The 18,581-nt window shown below is 39.5% G+C and overlaps 1 non-coding gene across 1 annotated transcript; it reads left to right on the top strand.

Annotated features, from left to right (window-relative positions):
* Positions 1-231: 231 nt before the first annotated feature.
* Positions 232-303, top strand: TRNAW-CCA (transfer RNA tryptophan (anticodon CCA)). The gene has a single exon. It is a non-coding gene; the product is annotated as a tRNA-Trp (tRNA).
* The last annotated feature ends 18,278 nt before the right edge of the window (positions 304-18,581 follow it).

The raw sequence follows: 18,581 nt of genomic DNA, 5'->3' as shown, positions 1-18,581 counted from the left end.
AATTTGTTCAAAGCTACACAGCTTAAATGGCAGAGCTAGGATTCAAACCTTGAGGTCAGGGTCCATACTGTCTGGCATTATTCTCTAACATATGTGTCAGTAATACTCTCTTGGAGCTATAGTATTCTCATATTCTTGGAGCCAAATCAATTTTTATGGCACTGTGATATTAGCTAAGATAAACAGTTGTATCTTTGAGTATGCAAATGACCAGATAATTCACAGGATGCTTCCCTGGTGGCTCAGAGGTTAAAGCGTCTGCCTCCAATGCAGGAGACCCAGGTTCAATCCCTGGGTCGGGAAGATCCCCTGGAGAAGGAAATGGTAACCCACTCCAGTATTCTTGCCTGGAGAATCCCATGGACAGAGAAGCCTGGTAGGCTACAGTCCACAGGGTCACAAAGAATCGGACACGAGTGAGCGACTTCACTTTCACTTTCTTTTCACTCCTGCTCTTAAGATAGGCATTTTTGGTAGTTATTTTTTAAAATAATTATTCTGTAGTGTATCAGGAATTGAACTCAGATAGTCTAACTCTTGAGTCTTCCACTCATAAACCATTAGCTAGATCTTCCTACCTTAGGACAAATGTACTTAGTGGTATGCAGAGCACTTATTATTCCCTGGAATATCCAGTTTCTTTAAAATTTTTCTTTGTGGTTTTAATTTTTTTTTAAGTTGGTTGTAAGTTGCACACATAAATATGTTTAGATTTTAACTCTAATTGTGAAAAGATCTGAAGTAATGAAAGCTTTAGCTCTTCTTACCTTGGGAAGAGTTTCTGCTGGAGTCAATTTAAGTAAAGTGCTTAGTAAAGTGGAAAGGGGGACACACTGGTGATCAGAAAGTTTGAGATTTAAAAGATGGCATAACAGTAAGTCTAGATCTCGGGTGAGGAAGGAATCGGAAATTTCTTTAAATGGAGGAAACCATGTTTCAGAATAGAGGGAGTGGCACTCAGGCAAATGGATTAGGAGGCTGCGTTTGTGACCAAACATTCCTGAAACGAGGCAGAAGACACTACAAGGCAGGACAATGACACCTGGCAAGGACAACGAACTTCAGCAAAGCAAGATGACTGAAAGGGCCGAATGGAGCGGAAGATTAGTTGAATGGCTTTTTTCCATTTTAAGGAAGCTAGAGCTGAATCTCATTGAGATGCTGCCTGTGTCATGAACACATGGCTAACTAAATATTTTAACTACTGGTAGAGCAGAACTTCTCAAACTCTGTTGCACACACAAATCAGCCTAGAAGTTCCTGAGATCCTGCATGTCTAACAGTTTACCAAGTGAGCCTGCTGCTAGCAGTTTGTAGACCACACATTAGGTAGCAAGGTAAGGGTGTACCCTTAATCTTCAGATGAAAAATGTGTTATCAGTCACGGACAGCTTCATGTGAATGGTGGTGATTTCTGCCTACAGTCCTCTCTGAATGAAGTCTTGATGGATATAACAGAGGAAATACAGAGGAGAGGATCATACCATCTCAGAAGAGGGACCTGAGGGATGGCTTCAGTGTGGCCACACAATAGCTTGAGAGAACCAAGTTTTTGAAGATGTCTTTATGGAAGGAAGTCAGATTCCAGAAGAGCAACACAGAGAAAACAATCTCACAGATCCTGAGAAAGCAAAACAAATAACTCCACTCCTCAAACTAGAACCAATCTGGGTTATAACAGAAGACATACTTCAGAGACGGCTCTAAATAAGACAGCACCACATAACATGTGAATGTATGTAAATACATGGTGTACAATGCCTAGTATCTCAGTCTGCTTAGAGCTACCATTAGAAAATGCCACGCGCTAGGTAGCTTAAACAATTGGCAATTTATTTCTCAAGGTGCTGAGGTCTCTTCTGTTGTTCACAGCTCCCCACCCACCCCGCTCCACCTTATGACCATGTGTGTGTCCACTAAGTCACTTCAGTCGTGTCCTACTCTTTGTGAACCCGTAGACTGCAGCCCTCCAGGCTCCTCTGTCCATTGGGATTCTCCAGGCAAGAATACTGGAGTGGGTTGTCATGCTGTTCTCCAGGGGATCTTCCTGACCTAGAGACTGAACCCATGTCTCTTATGTCTCCTGCATTGGCAGGTGGGTTTTTTACCACTAGTGCCATCTGGGAAGCCTCTTCAGTTCAGTTCAGTTCAGTTCCATCTCTCAGTTGTGTCCAACTCTTTGCAACCCATGGACCACAGCATGCCAGGCCTCCCTGTTCATCACCAACTCCTGGAGTTTACTCAGACTCATGTCCATTGAGTTGGTGATGCCATCTAACCATCTCATCTTCTGTCATCCCCTTCACCTCCTGCCTCTTACAACCTCATGTAAACTTAATTATCTCTTTGAAGGCTATATATTCAACACAGTCAGTTTGGGGGATAGGGCTTCAGCATATGAATTGAGAGGCATAATTTAGTCCACAACACTGAACATGCAGTAGATATTCAAGATATTTAAAGTAGACTAATATCTTCAAGAGTGAGAACTGTATCTCGTACATGTTTGCATTACTACATAGTAACATGCACACAGTAGGTATTTAATAAATATCTGATAAATAAATGAATGGAACCCTGGGAAGGCTAGTGTCCTAGAAATAGGTAACATATTGTGTAGTTTGGGTGCTCAATGCCAGTACCTATAAAACCAAGGGCTACCTTCATGTAGCACAATGTGGAAAGGACTTCTGGTTGGTGACACTTACACTCAGTGGTAAGCAGTTTGTCCACAAAGTCATCTTTGAATAGGAAGGACAATAATTATTTATCTATTCCCAGTGAATGGATAACTTCCTATTTATCATTGTTCCTAAGGGTTCTTAGCAATCTATCATCTTTAAAGATACTTTCAGTATGTAAAAGTAAAAATGTATATTTTGGTTGGCTGTTTCTTAGTATACACTGAACCACATTAAAACATCTAATTTTCTTTTTATGCTCTTTGGCCTCAAATTGTTCAGGATGCAATGACATAGGTATTCCATTTTCATGGAGACAATGCTCTTGAATACTATCTTCTGATAAACATATCTAATATATATACGTAAAGAAAGAATGGAAAAGGAGACCGGGTTTTCCACATTAGCGTACTTCTAGGCCACAGGAACAGTCAGGATTGAATTTTTGATACCCGCTGAACCTAATTTCTGGAATAGCTCCGGATATGCCATGTTTGTGTTCCTTGTAGGAGACTGGACACCATTTAACAACTGCCTCTTTGCTGATTCAACAGTAAGGCAGTAGACTCCATCCTACCCACAAATACTGCAGCTGATTCCAGGAATGTGAAGAGGGGATGGGCTGTCATGCTCAAATTCTATCCAAAGGAAAAAACTCAAGTTTTAGGAAAGGCTTCTGATACTCTGTGGGAGAAAGGAACGTGAATAGAGGAAATCCCATATTTCCCTCCCTGCTAAATTTTAAAAGAGGGTTCCTTCCCAAACTATCTCTCTGCGTTTATTTATTAGTGCAACAAGCTTTTAGTTAGATAAGATAATTTGGGGAGCAAAGGAAGTAGGATTTTCATATTATGTGTAGCACACCAGCACAATTTCAAAAACTTGGCAGGGTTGGTGGGTAGGGCAAACAGAGTACTGCCATAATTTTAGTTTTCCAAGGCTTGAATACACACACACACACACACACGCACAGAGCTAACATCTGCTACAATTAGCACTTCATAAGAGAAAGAGCATTTTAATGTAATAATATGGGCAGTTCTTTTTAAGAAACGAAAGTTGGCAAACATACCACACAGCACACACAAACGCATATGGATGTGCACACCAACATCATTCTTATTTTTCTCAAAATGCCATGGGCCTATTAAGATTTAATCTTGGAGAGCTCTAGTCAGGGTGTGGTTGTTCTGAAACCACAGTGCTAGGTTATTTCTAAGGAAGTGAAGAAGAACTAAAGAGCCTCTTGATGAAAGTGAAAGAGGAGAGTGAAAAAGTTGGCTTAAAGCTCAACATTCAGAAAACTAAGATCATGGCATGTGGTCCCATCACTTCATGGCAAATAGGTGGGGAAACAGTGGAAACAGTGGCTGACTTTACTTTTCTGGGCTCCAAAATCACTGCAGATGGTGACTGTAGCCATGAAATTAAAAGATTCTTACTCCTTGGAAGGAAAGTTATGACCAACCTAGACAGCATATTAAAAAGCAGAGACATTACTTTGCCAACAAAGGTCTGTCTAGTCAAGGCTATGGTTTTTCCAGTGGTCATATATGGATGTGAGAGTTGGACTATAAAGAAAGCTGAGCGCTGAAGAATTGATGCTTTTGAACTGTGGTGTTTGAGAAGACTCTTGAGAGTCCCTTGGACTGCATGGAGATCCAACCAGTCCATTTTAAAGGAGATCAGTCCTGGGTGTTCTTTGGAAGGACTGATGTTGAAGCTGAAACTCCAGTACTTTGGCCACCTAATGTGAAGAGCTGACTCATTTGAAAAGACCCCCAATGCTGGGAAAGATTGAGGGCAGGAGGAGAAGGGAATGACAGAGGATGAGGTGGTTGGATGGCATCACCAACTTGATGGACATGGGCTTGGGTGTACTCTGGGAGTTGGTGATGGACAGGGAGGCCTGGAGTGCTGCGGTTCATGGGGTCACAAAGAGTCAGATATGACTGAGTGACTGAACTGAACTGAACTGAACTGAGAACTAAGATTTTACAATTCACTGAGTTATCCTAACATAACATCACACTCCTAGGACTGGTCAGGAATACTTTGGGCAGGAGATTTATAATATACACAACTAAATCATAGAGACAAGACTAAACACGATACAAAAAAGCAAAAAAATGGGAAAAAAAAGTAAAGAAACTGCATTACTCTTGACCTTTTTTTTTCCTTTGCCAGAACACAAATTTATTCATTCAACAAAGCATATAATTGACTATTTTCAAGGTCCAGTGGATGTGAATTTTCATACAAATTGCTTCAAGTTAAAAGATTTGCTCAAGGCTGTAATGTGGCCAGAGCCAGAATGAATTTCATCTAAAGAAATTTCATAAGGAATTTTTAACACAGCGTGTTTGTCATAGAGGTGGAACTTTTCCCTAAGTAAAATATTTAAAAACTCACTGCATCTGATCTTCAGTTCAGTTCAGTTCAGTTCAGTTCAGTCGCTCAGTTGTGTCTGACTCTGCGATCCCATGAATCACAGCACGCCAGGCCTCCCTGTCCATCACCATCTCTCGGAGTTCACTCAGACTCATGTCTATCGAGTTGGTGATGCCATCCAGCTATCTCATCCTCTGTCGTCCCCTTTTCCTCCTGCCCCCAAATCCCTCCCAGCATCAGAGTCTTTTCCAATGAGTCAACTCTTCGCATGAGGTGGCCAAAGTACTGGAGTTTCACCTTTAGCATCATTCCTTCCAAAGAACACCCAGGGCTGATCTCCTTCAGAATGGACTGGTTGGATCTCCTTGCAGTCCAAGGGACTCTCAAGAATCTTCTCCAACACCACAGTTCAAAAGCATCAATTCTTCGGCACTCAGCCTTCTTCGCAGTCCAACTCTCGCATCCATACATGACCACTGGGAAAACCATAGCCTTGACTAGACGGACCTTTGTTGGCAAAGTAGTGTCTCTGCTTTTCAATATGCTGTCTAGGTTGGTCATAACTTTTCTTCCAAGGAGTAAGCGTCTTTTAATTTCATGGCTGCAGTCTGATCTTACTTCCCTTCAAACTCTTTCTAGATGCTTTTCCTTTACCTTATTCACACAAATACATCCGTACTCCTCCCAGTGGCCCAAATCTGACATTTACACACTGTTTGCAAGAATTTCATCACTGTCATTCATTTCCTCAACTAGATTGTAACGCTGACTAAATTTTGGCCAGGAATTCTGTTGTATTATCATTCGCAGTTAGTTTCCCAGTTAGTCTTCACCATGAAATACTAGGGTTTTTATTGTGATTCTCCCTGGAAGAACTCTTGAAATCCTCCTGCTCTGTTTGTGTTCTTGACCATAACATTCTTGAGCTTATTGTCATAGTTATTTAGTGAGGTTTCTGGTCATGGACGTTTCCTGTGTATGGAATGTGTATTAAATGACAAGCTGGCTGGGAAGTGTAAGAGCTCAGTTTCATCTGAACCAAGTGGTGAAATGATTACCCTTTTGAATGGGATATTTCACTATGGAAGCTTTGAAACTACTCAGAATCCATGTAGTCACAGTTTCCTGACCAGTCCAGTTCTTTGGAGATTGTAAATTGAGTAGAAATTGCTTAGTGAAAGGAAAGTAAAAGGAGTTTACCTGTAACTAGACTTAGATAGATTGGTAGTTAATGTGGTAATAGGATGAAGGATGTAGAAAATCAAGGCCCAACAATGAATGATGGTGAGGTTTAGATGTGTACGAATATAATGAAGTTGAATTAAATTGTTCTGGTCATTAAATTGACCAGAACTTGTCATGGGCTCATTGATTTGAAAGAGGTTCCCAAATATTGCTATAGAAGTATCTTCTCAAGACTTCTTAGACTGTACCATACTTAAAATGTACCAATATTTTTGAGCAATTGTGGGACAGAGTCAAGGAACTTTGCCAAAAAGAATCAGAGGATATTGGTATCTTCTTCTAACAGTACACTCCTCCAAATACAATATGTGAAAAAGTAGAAATATGGGTTGGAAAAAGATTTTAAAAAGAATTTCAAGGTAAAAGAGAGAGAGTAGTGAAGACTCTATTAGAGAGGAGTGATTAATAAGTAACAGAAATGTAAGAGTAGTTGGAGAAATCAGGACTTTTAAAAAGATTTTTTTGATGTGGACCACTGTCGAAGTCTTTATTGAATTTGTTACAATATTGCTTCTCTTTCATGCTTTGAGTTTTTGGCTTCGAGGCATATGGAATCCCAGCTCCTTCACCAGGAATCAGACCCACACCCTCTGCATTGGAAGGTGGATTCTTAACCACCAGGGGAGCCCCAGGATTTGCCTTAAAGCAAAAAAGGACCAAAGAACAGAGAATGACAACTGTAATCAAAATAGGAAAAGACGTACTCATTTAAAGTTATAAAGGTCAATGCCCTGAGTGTGAAAATAAAGATGAGATGAAAGACCATTAGCAAAGCTTTACTTGAGAGGAAATAAGAGTAAAAAAGAGGTAGGTGAATATGTTTAGCATTTCACAGGGTATGAAGCATTTGTTCCTACACCATCTTACTTAATTCACAGCATCATCCTGGGCAGTAAAAGCACAACTACGATTTTTATTTAAGAAAGGAAACTAAGATTTAGAGAAATAAAATAAATTCCTCAAGCTCATGAGGCTAGCAAGTGGTTGGCCAATAATTTTATTTTCCCGAATTAGAAGCCCTTGTGCATTCCTCTCTGCCGTGCCGGAAATCTGGGATTTTCCTTCTTGGCTTCAGTTCTTTCTCATCTGAGTGGATGCACAATATTCTACACCCGAGTTAGACAAATTTTTTTCTGTGAAGCGCCAGATAGTAAATATTTCAGGCTTTGTGGGCCACATGTTCTCTGTCCTAACTACTCAACTTCGTCTTTGTAGCATAACACAGTCATAGATAATATGTAAATGAGTGGATATGGCTATATTCCAATAAGACTTTAGCAAAAGCAGCTTATAGACTGGATTTCCACTTTGAGCTGTAGTTTTCATACCCCAGTTCTACACTATAAAATCACTTGGATCTTGCTGTGGTCATTGTATGATGCTGCTGCTGCTAAGTCGCTTCAGTTACTGTATAGGAACTCTTAAATCTTCCCATTCTGTGTTTTATATTTAACTTTCCCACCTAGCCAATTTTGGCTTCTTTAGTTCAAGGATCATGTTTGGCTTAACAAAGGATCACATTTGACCCTTTATAATTCTTAGTGGTGTCTAGCACATATGGGGTGTATGACAATTATTTGTTGAATGAAAGTTTTCTATATTAGTTGTAAAAATGTTACCTTCTTTGTCTGCATCTATTCTTCCTTCTTCCCTGTTCAAACTCTTCTCATCTGGCATATTTTATTTTGCAAAGCTGGCTGCAACCAGCAATCTCTTGTCCCACATGCTCTTCTTACAGTGTAATGTTTATAATCTTCTCATCTAGGATTGGGAGACTGTGTTTCCTCCTCTTGAATATATTAATCGGTGGGCTTATGACTTCAGCAACCATGATGTTAAGTTCTGAGGCTGTGATAAAGGGCAATATAGATTTCATCTGATTCTCTTGGAACCTTGATCTACCACAAAAACTGTCCCTGATGCTTCTATGCTATGAGGAAGACCAATCTGACTCATATGGAATGTTCCCAGGGAGAGGACCTGAGGCTACCTGGAGAAATATAATGCTTAGCCAGCCCCCAGACACTTTAATTCCCTTACTGCTGACCCCAGCTGTTTCAGCTCTAGGTACTGTCTGACTGCAATGACGTGAGAGATCCTGAATTCCTGATGCATAGAAACTGTGAGATATAATAAGATGATTGCTGTCTTAACCCACTAAGCTTTTTGCAGCAACACAAAACTGGAGTACTTCTCTCTTCCCTTTCTGTCTTCCTGGGTAGGCAGTATTCATAGCAGTTAAAGATGACTTTACATTCAGTCTTCTTTATTTCAGTCTCAACTTTCACACTTTCTAACTATGGGACATTGTGGAAGTTGCTCAAACTCTGAGCATCTCCATTTCCTTATTCATAAAGTGGAATTACTGAAGACAGTTTTCATCATCTCAGAGGGAAAGTATTATGAGTATCAAACAAGTTAATGCCTACAGAACATCTTAAACAGTGGTTGGCAAACAGTAAAGCCTTAGGACTGGGTATTAATTCCACCATCCATTCATTAGGTAGGAGTTATCCATGATCCATAAAGCTTCTGTATTGAATCCATCAAAAGAGCAGTTTGATTCTATCAACAACATATCTCTGATATGTCTACTTGTCTCCATTTGTATTGTTAATATCTGAGTCCAAACAACCATCTTTTTTCATCTGGGCAACTGAAATTGCTTTGTAACAGGTCTTCCCATCTTTTTCCATCCCTTCTATTACTAAGTCTCTTCATTGCAAAGTGAAATTTAAGTGTTAGACTATAACACAGTACAGAGGTGAATACATTATAAAGGGACAGTTCTCTAAATGATAACAACAGCAGCACAATCCTAATGGACACCAAAATAAGAGATAAAACATTACCAGAATCCCAGAAACCTTTCATATGAATACTTATCTATTGTTATCCTTTTCATCTCCCCAAAGGAAAATATCTTCTTCTTGTTCAGTTGCTAAGTTGTGTCTGACACGTTGTGACCCATGGACTGCAGCACACTAAGCCTCCATATTCCTCACTATCTCCTGGAGTTTGCCCAAGTTCAGGTCCATTGAATCAGTGATGCTATCCAACCATCTCATCTTCTGCCACTCTCTTCTCCTTTTGCCGTCAATCTTTCCCAACACCAGGGTCTTTTCCTGACTGCTAATGTCAGAAATCAGTTTTTCCTTTCATTTATAATTATGTGCTGGAAAATATATATATTCATATATATCTGACATCCTTTGTTCAACATTGTGTTTATGAAATTCAACCATGTTGCAGTACTTAGCAGAAGCTTGATTAGTTCTATTGTTCTATAGTATTCCAATGCATGAATATACATCAATTCATTGATCTAAATCATTAATGATGGACCTTTGGTTTGTTTTCATTTTGATGCTGTTATGAAAGATGCTGCTATAAATATCCGTGTGTGTGTGTGTGTGTGTGTATGTGTGTGTGTGCATATACATGGATGCATGCTTACTTTCATATGTATACTGTCCTTGTTGTTCAGTCCCTGAGTCATGTCCCACTCTGTGACCCACACCAGTCTCCTCTGTGCTTTACTTTCTCGGAGTTTGCTCAAATTCATGTCCATTGAGTCACTGATGCTATCTTAAAATCTCATCCTCTGTTGCCCCATGTTCCTTTTGCCTTCAATGTTTCCCAGCATCAGGGTCTTTTCTAAAGTCTGGAAAATTTAGAGGAAATTACTTTTAGGGAAATAATAAATTTAACTTAGGGAAATTGAGTCAGCTTTTTGCATCAGGTGGTCAAAGTATTGGAGCTTCAGCTTCAGCATCAGTCTTCCAATGAATATTCAGGACTGATTTCCTTTAGGACTGACTGGTTTGATCTCCTTGCAGTCCAAAGGACTCCTCAGAGTCTCATCTAAAAGCATCAATTACTTGGTGCTCGGCTTTCTTTATGGTCCACCTCTCACATCTGTACATGACTACTGGAAAAATCATAACATTGACTATACAGGCTTTTGTTGACAAAGTTATGTCTCTGCTTTTTAATACACTGTCTAGGTTTCTCATAGCTCTCCTTCCAAGGACCAAAGTGTCTTTTAATTTCTTGGCTGCAGTCATCATCTGCAATGATTTTGGAGACCAACAAAATAAATTCTGTCACTGCTTCTGCTTTACCCACTTCACGGTCCCCCCATGAAGTGATGGAACCAGATGCCATAATCTTAATTCTTTAAATGTTGAGTTTCAAGCCAGTTTTCCACTCTCCTCATTCTCCCTCTTTGAGAGGCTCTTAAGTTCCTCTTCATTTTCTACCATTAGAGCGGTGTCATCTGCATATCTGAGGTTGTTGGACTTCTGCCAGTAATATTAATTCCAGCTTTTGCTTCATCCAGCCCAGCATTTTGCATGATATACTCTGCATAGAATTTAAATAAGTAGGGTGACAATATACCAGCCTTGTCATTTTCCTTTCCCAATTTTGCACTAGTCAGCTGTTCCCTGTCCAGTTCTAACTATTGCTTCCTGACCCACATAAATGTTTCTCAGGAGACAGGTAAGATAGTCTGGCACTCCCATCTCTTTAAGAATTTTCAAAAGTTTGTTGTAATCCATGCAGTCAAAGGTGTTAGCATGGTCAATGAAGCAGAATTAGATGTTTTTATAGAATTCTCTTGCTTTCTCTATGATCCAAAGAATGTTGGCAGTTTGATGTCTGATTCCTCTTCTTTTTCTAAATCAGGTTTGTACATATGGAAGTTCTTGGTTCACATAATGTTGAAGCCTAGCTTGAGGGATTTTGAGCATTAACTTACTAGCATGTGAAATGAGAGCCAGTTGTATGACGGATTGAACATATTTGGCATTGGAATGAAAACTGACCTTTGTTTTCCAAATTTGAATCACACATAGTGCATGATTCACTTTAACAGCAGCGTCTTTTAGGATTTTAAGTAATTCAGCTGGAATTCTGTCATGTTCACTGGCTCTTGTTCTTAGTAATGCTTCCTAAGATCCACTTGACTTCACAGGCCAGGATGTCTGGCTCTAGGAGAGCAACCACACCATCATGGTTATCTGAGTTATTAAGATATTTTTGTGTGCCTCTGTATATTCTTGCCACCTTTCCTAAATCTCTTCTGCTTTTGTTAGGTCCTTAACATTTCTTACCATCCTTTATTGTGTCCATCCTTGCATGAAATGTCTCCAGTTTTTCTGAAGAGATCTTTAGTCTCTCCCGTAGTTTCCCCTATTCCCTTATACTGTACGTTTAAGAAGGTTATCTTATCTTTCCTTAATATTCTCTAGAACTCTGCATTCAGTTGGGTAGATCTTTCCCTTTCTCCCATGTCTTTGCTTCTCTTCTTTTCTCTGCTCTTTGTAAAGCATCCTCAGACAACCACTTTGCCTTCTTGCATTTCTTTTCCTTTGGGATAGTTTTTGTCATTGCCTCATGGACAGTCTTATTAACTTCCATCCATAGTTCTCTGGTTCTTTGTTTACCAGACCTAATCCCTTGAATCTATTCATTGTCTCCAGTGTACAATCACTAGGGATTTGATTTAGGTTATACCTAAATGGCTTAGCCGTTTTTCCTACTTTGTTCAATTTAAGTCTGAATTTTGCAATAGGGAGCTCATGATATGAGCCATGGTCCGCTCCAGCTCTTGTTTTTTACTGAATGTATAGAGCTTCTCCATCTTCAACTGCAAAGAACATAATCAATCTGATTTTGGTATTGACCATCTGGTGATGTGTATGTGTATATTCATCTCTTGGTTTATGGGAAAAGGGTATTTGCTCTCACCAGTGCGTTCTCTTGACAAAACTCTGTTAACCTTTGTCCTGCTTCATTTTGTACTCCAAGGCCAAACTTGCTTGTTATTCCAGGTCTCTTGACTTCCTACTTTTGCATTCCAATCCCTTATGAGGAAAAGGACATCTCTTTTGATGTTAGTTGTAGACGGTCTTGTATGTCTTTATAGAGCTGGTTAACTACAGCTTCTTTGGCCTCAGTCATTGGGGCATAGATTCGCAATACTGTGACACTGTATCATTTGCCTTGAAAATGAGCCAAGATCATTCTATCATTTTTGAGATTTCCCCCAAGTACTGCATTTCAGACACTTTTGTTGACTAGGGCTACTCCTTTTCTTCTAAAAGGATTCTTGCCCACAGTAGTAGATATAATGGTCATCTGATTTAAATTTGCCATTCCCATCCATTGTAGTTCACTGATTCCTAAGATGTGATGTTCAATCTTGTCATCTCCAGCTTGACCACGTCCAGTTTACCTTGATTCATAAACCTAACATTTCAGGTCTGTGTGGAATATTGTTCCTTACAGCATCGGACTTTACTTTCACCACCAGACACATCCACAACTGACATCATTTCCACTTTGGCCCAGCTGCTTCATTCTTTCTGGAGCTGTTATTAATTGCCCTTTGCATCTCCCCTATAGCACATTAGACACCTTCTGACTTGGGGGTAAGGGTGCTCATCTTCTGGTGTCATATCATTTTGCCTTTTTCTTAATGTTCATGAGGTTCTGGTGGTAAGAATACTGGAGTAGTTTGCCATTTTTTCCTCCAGTGGACCATGCTTTGTCAGAACTCTTCACTATGACCCATCTGTCTTGGGTGGCCCTGCATGGCATGGCTCATAGCTTCCTTGAGTTATACAATCACTTTCACAATAACAAGGTTGTGATCTCTGAAGGGGTTCATATGCATATATGTACACATTTTGATTGGATGTAGCCTAGAAGTGGGAGAAGGTGATAGCACCCCACTCCAGTACTCTTGCCTGGCAAATCCCATGGACAGAGGAGCCTGGTGGGCTGCAGTTCATGGAGTCGTGAAGAGTTGGACACGACTGAGCGACTTCCCTTTCACTTTTCACTTTCATGCATTGGAGAAGGAAATGGCAACCCACTCCAGTGTTCTTGCCTGGAGAATCCCAGGGACGGGGGAGCCCGGTGGGCTGCTGTCTGTGGGGTCACACAGAGTTGGACACGACTGAAGTGACTTAGCAGCAGTAGCAGCCTAGAAGTGGAATTTCTTGCTTGTAGATTGTGGATAACACTTTGTATTCCTACCAGCAGGGTGTAAGAGTCCGATTTGCTCCACATACTTGTCAATACTTTGTATTTTGTCATTTTTATTTTACTCAAGCTGGCAGATGTGTATTGGTACTACAGTGCAACTTTATTTGCTTAATTTTTTTATAAGTACTAAGGTTGATCATCTTTTCAAGTGTTTACTGGCTATTTGGATATCCTCTCTGGTGAAGTACTTGAGTCTCCTGCCCATTTTTACTTTTAAATTGGATTGTCTGTATTACTGACTAGTAGGTATTCTTCATAATCTAGGTATGTGCCCTTTGTCAGGTACATCCATTACAAGTAGGCTTTCTCATTCTGTGGCTTGCCTCTTCACCTATTTGAAGACATGCCAAAGTTTCCATTTAAAGATGGTGTGATTTAGCAAATTGTATTTTTTCAGTTAGTGTCTTTAGGTTTAAATATTTTCCTATATCAAATTTATGAACATACTCTATTTACATTCTATATTCATTGTTTTCTTTCAAAATTAGCATACTATCCATCTGGAAATTCATTTTCATATATGGTGTGTGATAGAGGTCAGTTTTGTCTTCTCTCGGTTCAGTTGCTCAGTTGTGTCTGACTCTTTGCAACCCCATGGATTGCAGCACACCAGGCTTCACTGTCCATCACCGACTCCTGGAGACTGCTCAGACTCATGTCCTGTTTTCTCTATGAGTATTCAGTTGAACCAGCACCCTTACCAAGAGAACCATTATTTTCTCACTACTCTGGAGTGCTTCATTGGCCATAAATCAAACATCTTTGCATTCATAAGAGTACTTCGATTAACTTTTAAGTCCAGGTAACTGCCATTCTTCAACTGGGCCATTGACGTTTCTTTGTAACAGGCATTGCCATTTTCTTTTTTCATTCTTTTCTATAATTGATTGTCTTACCAGCACAGTCACCTCTCTTTTTAAATTTTTAATTATACTTATTCATTTATTTTATTATTTATTTATTTAGTTGACTGCACTGTGTGGCATGCAGGATTTTAGCTCCTTGACCATGGGTTCAAACCTACACCCCTTGTAGTGAAAGTGTGGATTCCTAACCACTGGACCACCAGGGAATTTCTTTATTCACTTATTTTATATTCTGCTTTGTTGTTTGTCTATATTTGAACCTGTATCACACTAATTTGCTTATTTTAAATGTCTAATTTTCCTTCATGGTTGAATTTTGTGTGCAAGAAATTTAAACATTATTATGCACAGCCAGAGTTAATTTGGCTGCATTGTTCTATAGTGTTTCAATGGATAGCCTATACCTTGATCTAATCCATTAGGAAAGGATCCTAATTGCTTCCAGTTTGGGTTGTTGTGATACCTCTATGAACATCTGTGTGTGAGTGTGTGTATGTCCACCCACACACATATGTATGCATTTTTATTGGTGTATACCTAGATAATATACAACAACATCTAAGATGGCAGATTTTTTTTAATTGGTATTTTAAAAGTATCATACAACTGCGTTCTAGATTTCATATGTCTGTTAAGAAGTCAGCTGTTAGTCTTATTGTTTCTTTTCTAGTTCTTAGTGGGAAGACAAATCATAAACAACCCAGTCAGTCCTGGACAAAAGGGGAAGCAAAGTGATCATTTAAAAGCATAAATCAGATTATATTGTCCTATGCTTAAAAAGCTCAATGCCTTTTCCTCTCAGATATAATCCAAACCCCATATTCTGATTTACCAGATCTTATCCCATCTGGCTGCTGCATAACTCTCTGGAACATTTCTCATAACTTTCTCCCTCTTGTTTACTAGGTTCTAGTCTTCCTAGTAAAGTAATGCTCAAAATTCTCCAAGCCAGGCTTCAGCAATACCTGAACTGTGAACTTCCAGATATTCAAGCTGGTTTTAGAAAAGGCACAGGAGCCAGAGATTAAGTTGCCAACATCCGCTGGATCATGGAAAAAGCAAGAGAGTTCCAGAAAAACATCTATTTCTGCTTTATTGGCTATGCCAAAGCCTTTGACTGTGTGGATCACAAGAAACTGTGGAAAATTCTGAAAGAGATGAGAATACCAGACCACCTGACCTGCCTCTTGAGAAACCTGTATGCAGGTCAGGAAGCAACAGTTAAAACTGGACATGGAATAACAGACTGGTTCCAAACAGGAAAAGGAGTATGTCAAGGCTGTATATTATCACCCTGCTTATTTAACTTATATGCAGAGTACATCATGAGAAACGCTGGGGTGGAAGAAGCACAAGCTGGAATCAAGATTGCTGGGAGAAATATCAATAACCTCAGATATGCAGATGACACCACCCTTGTGGAAGAAAGTGAAGAACTAAAAAGCCTCTTGATGCAAGTGAAAGAGGAGAGTGAAAAAGTTGATTTAAAGCTCAACATTCAGAAAATGAAGATCATGGCATCTGGTCCCATCACTTCATGGGAAATAGATGGGGAAACAGTGGAAACAGTGGCAGACTTTATTTTGGGGGGCTCCAAAATCACTGTAAATGGTGACTGCAGCCATGAAATTAAAAGGTGCTTACTCCTTGGAAGAAAAGTTATGACCAACCTAGATAGCATATTCAAAAGCAGAGATGTTACTTTGCCAACAAAGGTCCATCTAGTCAAGGCTATGGTTTTTCCAGTGGTCATATATGGATGTGAGAGTTGGACTGTGAACAAAGCTGAGCACTGAAGAATTGGATGCTTTTGAACTGTGGTGTTGGAGAAGACTCTTGAGAGTCCCTTGGACTGCAAGGAGATCCAACCAGTCCATTCTAAAGGAGATCGGTCCTGGGTGTTCTTTGGAAAGAATGATGCTAAAGCTGAAACTCCAGTACTTTGGCCACCTCATGCGAAGAATTGACTCATTGGAAAAGACTTTGATGCTGGAAGGGATTGGGGGCAGGAGGAGGAGGGGGTGACAGAGGATGAGATGGCTGGATAGCATCACTGACTCAATGGACTTGAGTCTGAGTGAACTCCAGGAGATGGTGATGAACATGGAGGCCTGGCGTGCTGCGATTCATGGGGTCGCAGAGTCGGACACAACTGAGCGACTGAGCTGAACTGAACTGAGTCTTCCTAGCATTTCTGTCCTTCAAAACAGTAAGCTCATCCTCACCTCTGAAGATTCCTTTCTAATGTTCAAAAGTCTCAGCTCAATGATAACTTGTCAGAGAGGCCTTCATTGAACACCTAAGCTAAAGTAGTTCATTTCACTCATTCTTCCTTATATGATCCTGTTTGATGTTCTTACAACCAAAACACTCTTTTAATCCAACTTATTTATGTTGATATTCTTATTTATTTCTCTGTCCTCCTCCAAACACCTATTGTAAGAGCAGAAGTTTTAAAATTTATTCATTGCTGTATCCACAGGTCTGAAAACAATAGCTGGAATATAGTCACTGCTCAGTAAATATCATAGAAGTTTGGAACATGCACTTCCAGACGTGTTTTATGAGGCTGATTACAAGAAACTAAATTTAGAGTGGTCAACCTGACCAAAAATGAAAAAAAAAAAAACACAAAACCCACACTATTTTATATGAGTAGTAATTCAAACTTTGCAAAGTACTTTTATATATATTAATAATTCTCATTTGTTTCTGACCAAAAAAATGTGTTGGCAGCCGGAATATTGCAATGTAATTGACTTTTTTAAAACCTGAAGATTTTTTCTCTAAATTTGATTAATTTTTAACCATGGATTTTATCCCTAATGGATTATCCCTATTTTTAGATAAGACTTCTAAAATTGTACTCTGATATAACAATTTCAGATTACTACATTGCTTCTGACCATTACGCCAATCTAATTTCTAATAGTATTGTTTTCCTTTCATAATTTATCAGAGAAGATTTTACGAAACACTAAGAGCTATGCCAGACCCAAAGCTTCGGGTTTGCTCCACAGGACTACACTTTTAGCTCTGTTTCACACCCGGTCTTTCCTACTTTCTCTCTAGTGGTGGCATGAGAAGCAATGACAGAAGTTAAGGGCAAGAAGGAGAGAAGGAAGCCAAGTCAAGAGCTTGAATAATCAAAACCCTCTAGATGCTGACCACATCTAGAAAGTCAGTCTTTCATGAGATGTTTATATCTCTCCCTCCCTCCTTTGTCACAGAGGAGTTTCATTTCCCTCTTAAGTGGCTTAGGCCAGAAAAGAAGTGTGAAAGTGGGAATCATTTAGGAAAGGCAGACAAACCACAACTAACCTTGTTCTTTCAGAGTCTGGCCTGTCCTCCTATATGAAGTTATGTAGGTCATTCCTGCTCTGCTTAGAGCTGTGCCTTGTAAAGTAGCAGAAGTCTGAAACTTTAAGAAACATTTTCTTCTTTTAAATTTTAAAAAAAACTTTTAAGATTTATTTGATTGAAGTATAGTTGGTTTACAATGTTGTGCTAATTTCTGCTGTATAGCAAAGTGATTCAGTTATACACATACTGGGTTGGACAAGAAGTTCATTTGGGTACATCATATGGAAAAACCTGAACAAACTTCTTGGATATGCATTCCTTTTCCTCTGAAAATGAATATATATTACTTGTGAGATCAATCTGTTTCTAAGGGAAACCCCTGCCAGTCACTTTTCTGAACCAATTTGGAGAAGTCACAGATGTTTCTTCATTAGTATAAGGAAGTCTTCCTCCACCCACACCAGCACCACAAACTTGTTTTCCTGGATTTGGGACACTATGTTTTATGGTCCAGTCTATTCTTTATTCATGTGATAATAACACATGTGACAACAAATTGCCTTCTCTTATTCCATAGAAATTTGACTCAAGCTCTCAAATATCAGAAGTCTAACTTTAGGAAGGGTTTTTTGCCTCTCCATTTTCTGAAAATAGACTACACAATGGTAGTGGATGAAGAGAAGCCAAAAATTAAATGACTAGGTCTGGGCAAATTTCTTCTCCCATGGAATGTTTTTTTTTTTTTTTTCAGTCTTCCCACTTCCTTCTCCCTGCATAGGATTCTGTCCATGAAAATAATGTGGGCCATGAGAGTTGGGGGAAAGACAGGGAAGGGAAAACAATTATTTTATTATTACTCTATTTGAGACCCAATGTGAGAGTTGGACTGTGAAGAAGGCTGAGCGCCGAAGGAAAATTGATGCTTTTGAACTGTGGCGTTGGAGAAGACTTTTGAGAGTCCCTTGGACTGCAAGGAGATCCAACCAGTCCATTCTGAAGGAGATCAACCCTGGGATTTCTTTGGAAGGAATGATGCTAA

The sequence above is a fragment of the Ovis aries genome, chromosome 9 (genome assembly GCF_016772045.2).
Source record: "Ovis aries strain OAR_USU_Benz2616 breed Rambouillet chromosome 9, ARS-UI_Ramb_v3.0, whole genome shotgun sequence".
Classification (NCBI taxonomy): domain Eukaryota; kingdom Metazoa; phylum Chordata; class Mammalia; order Artiodactyla; family Bovidae; genus Ovis; species Ovis aries.
Note: the sequence above shows the minus strand (reverse complement) of the source record. Positions and strands in the feature narration are given on the sequence as shown.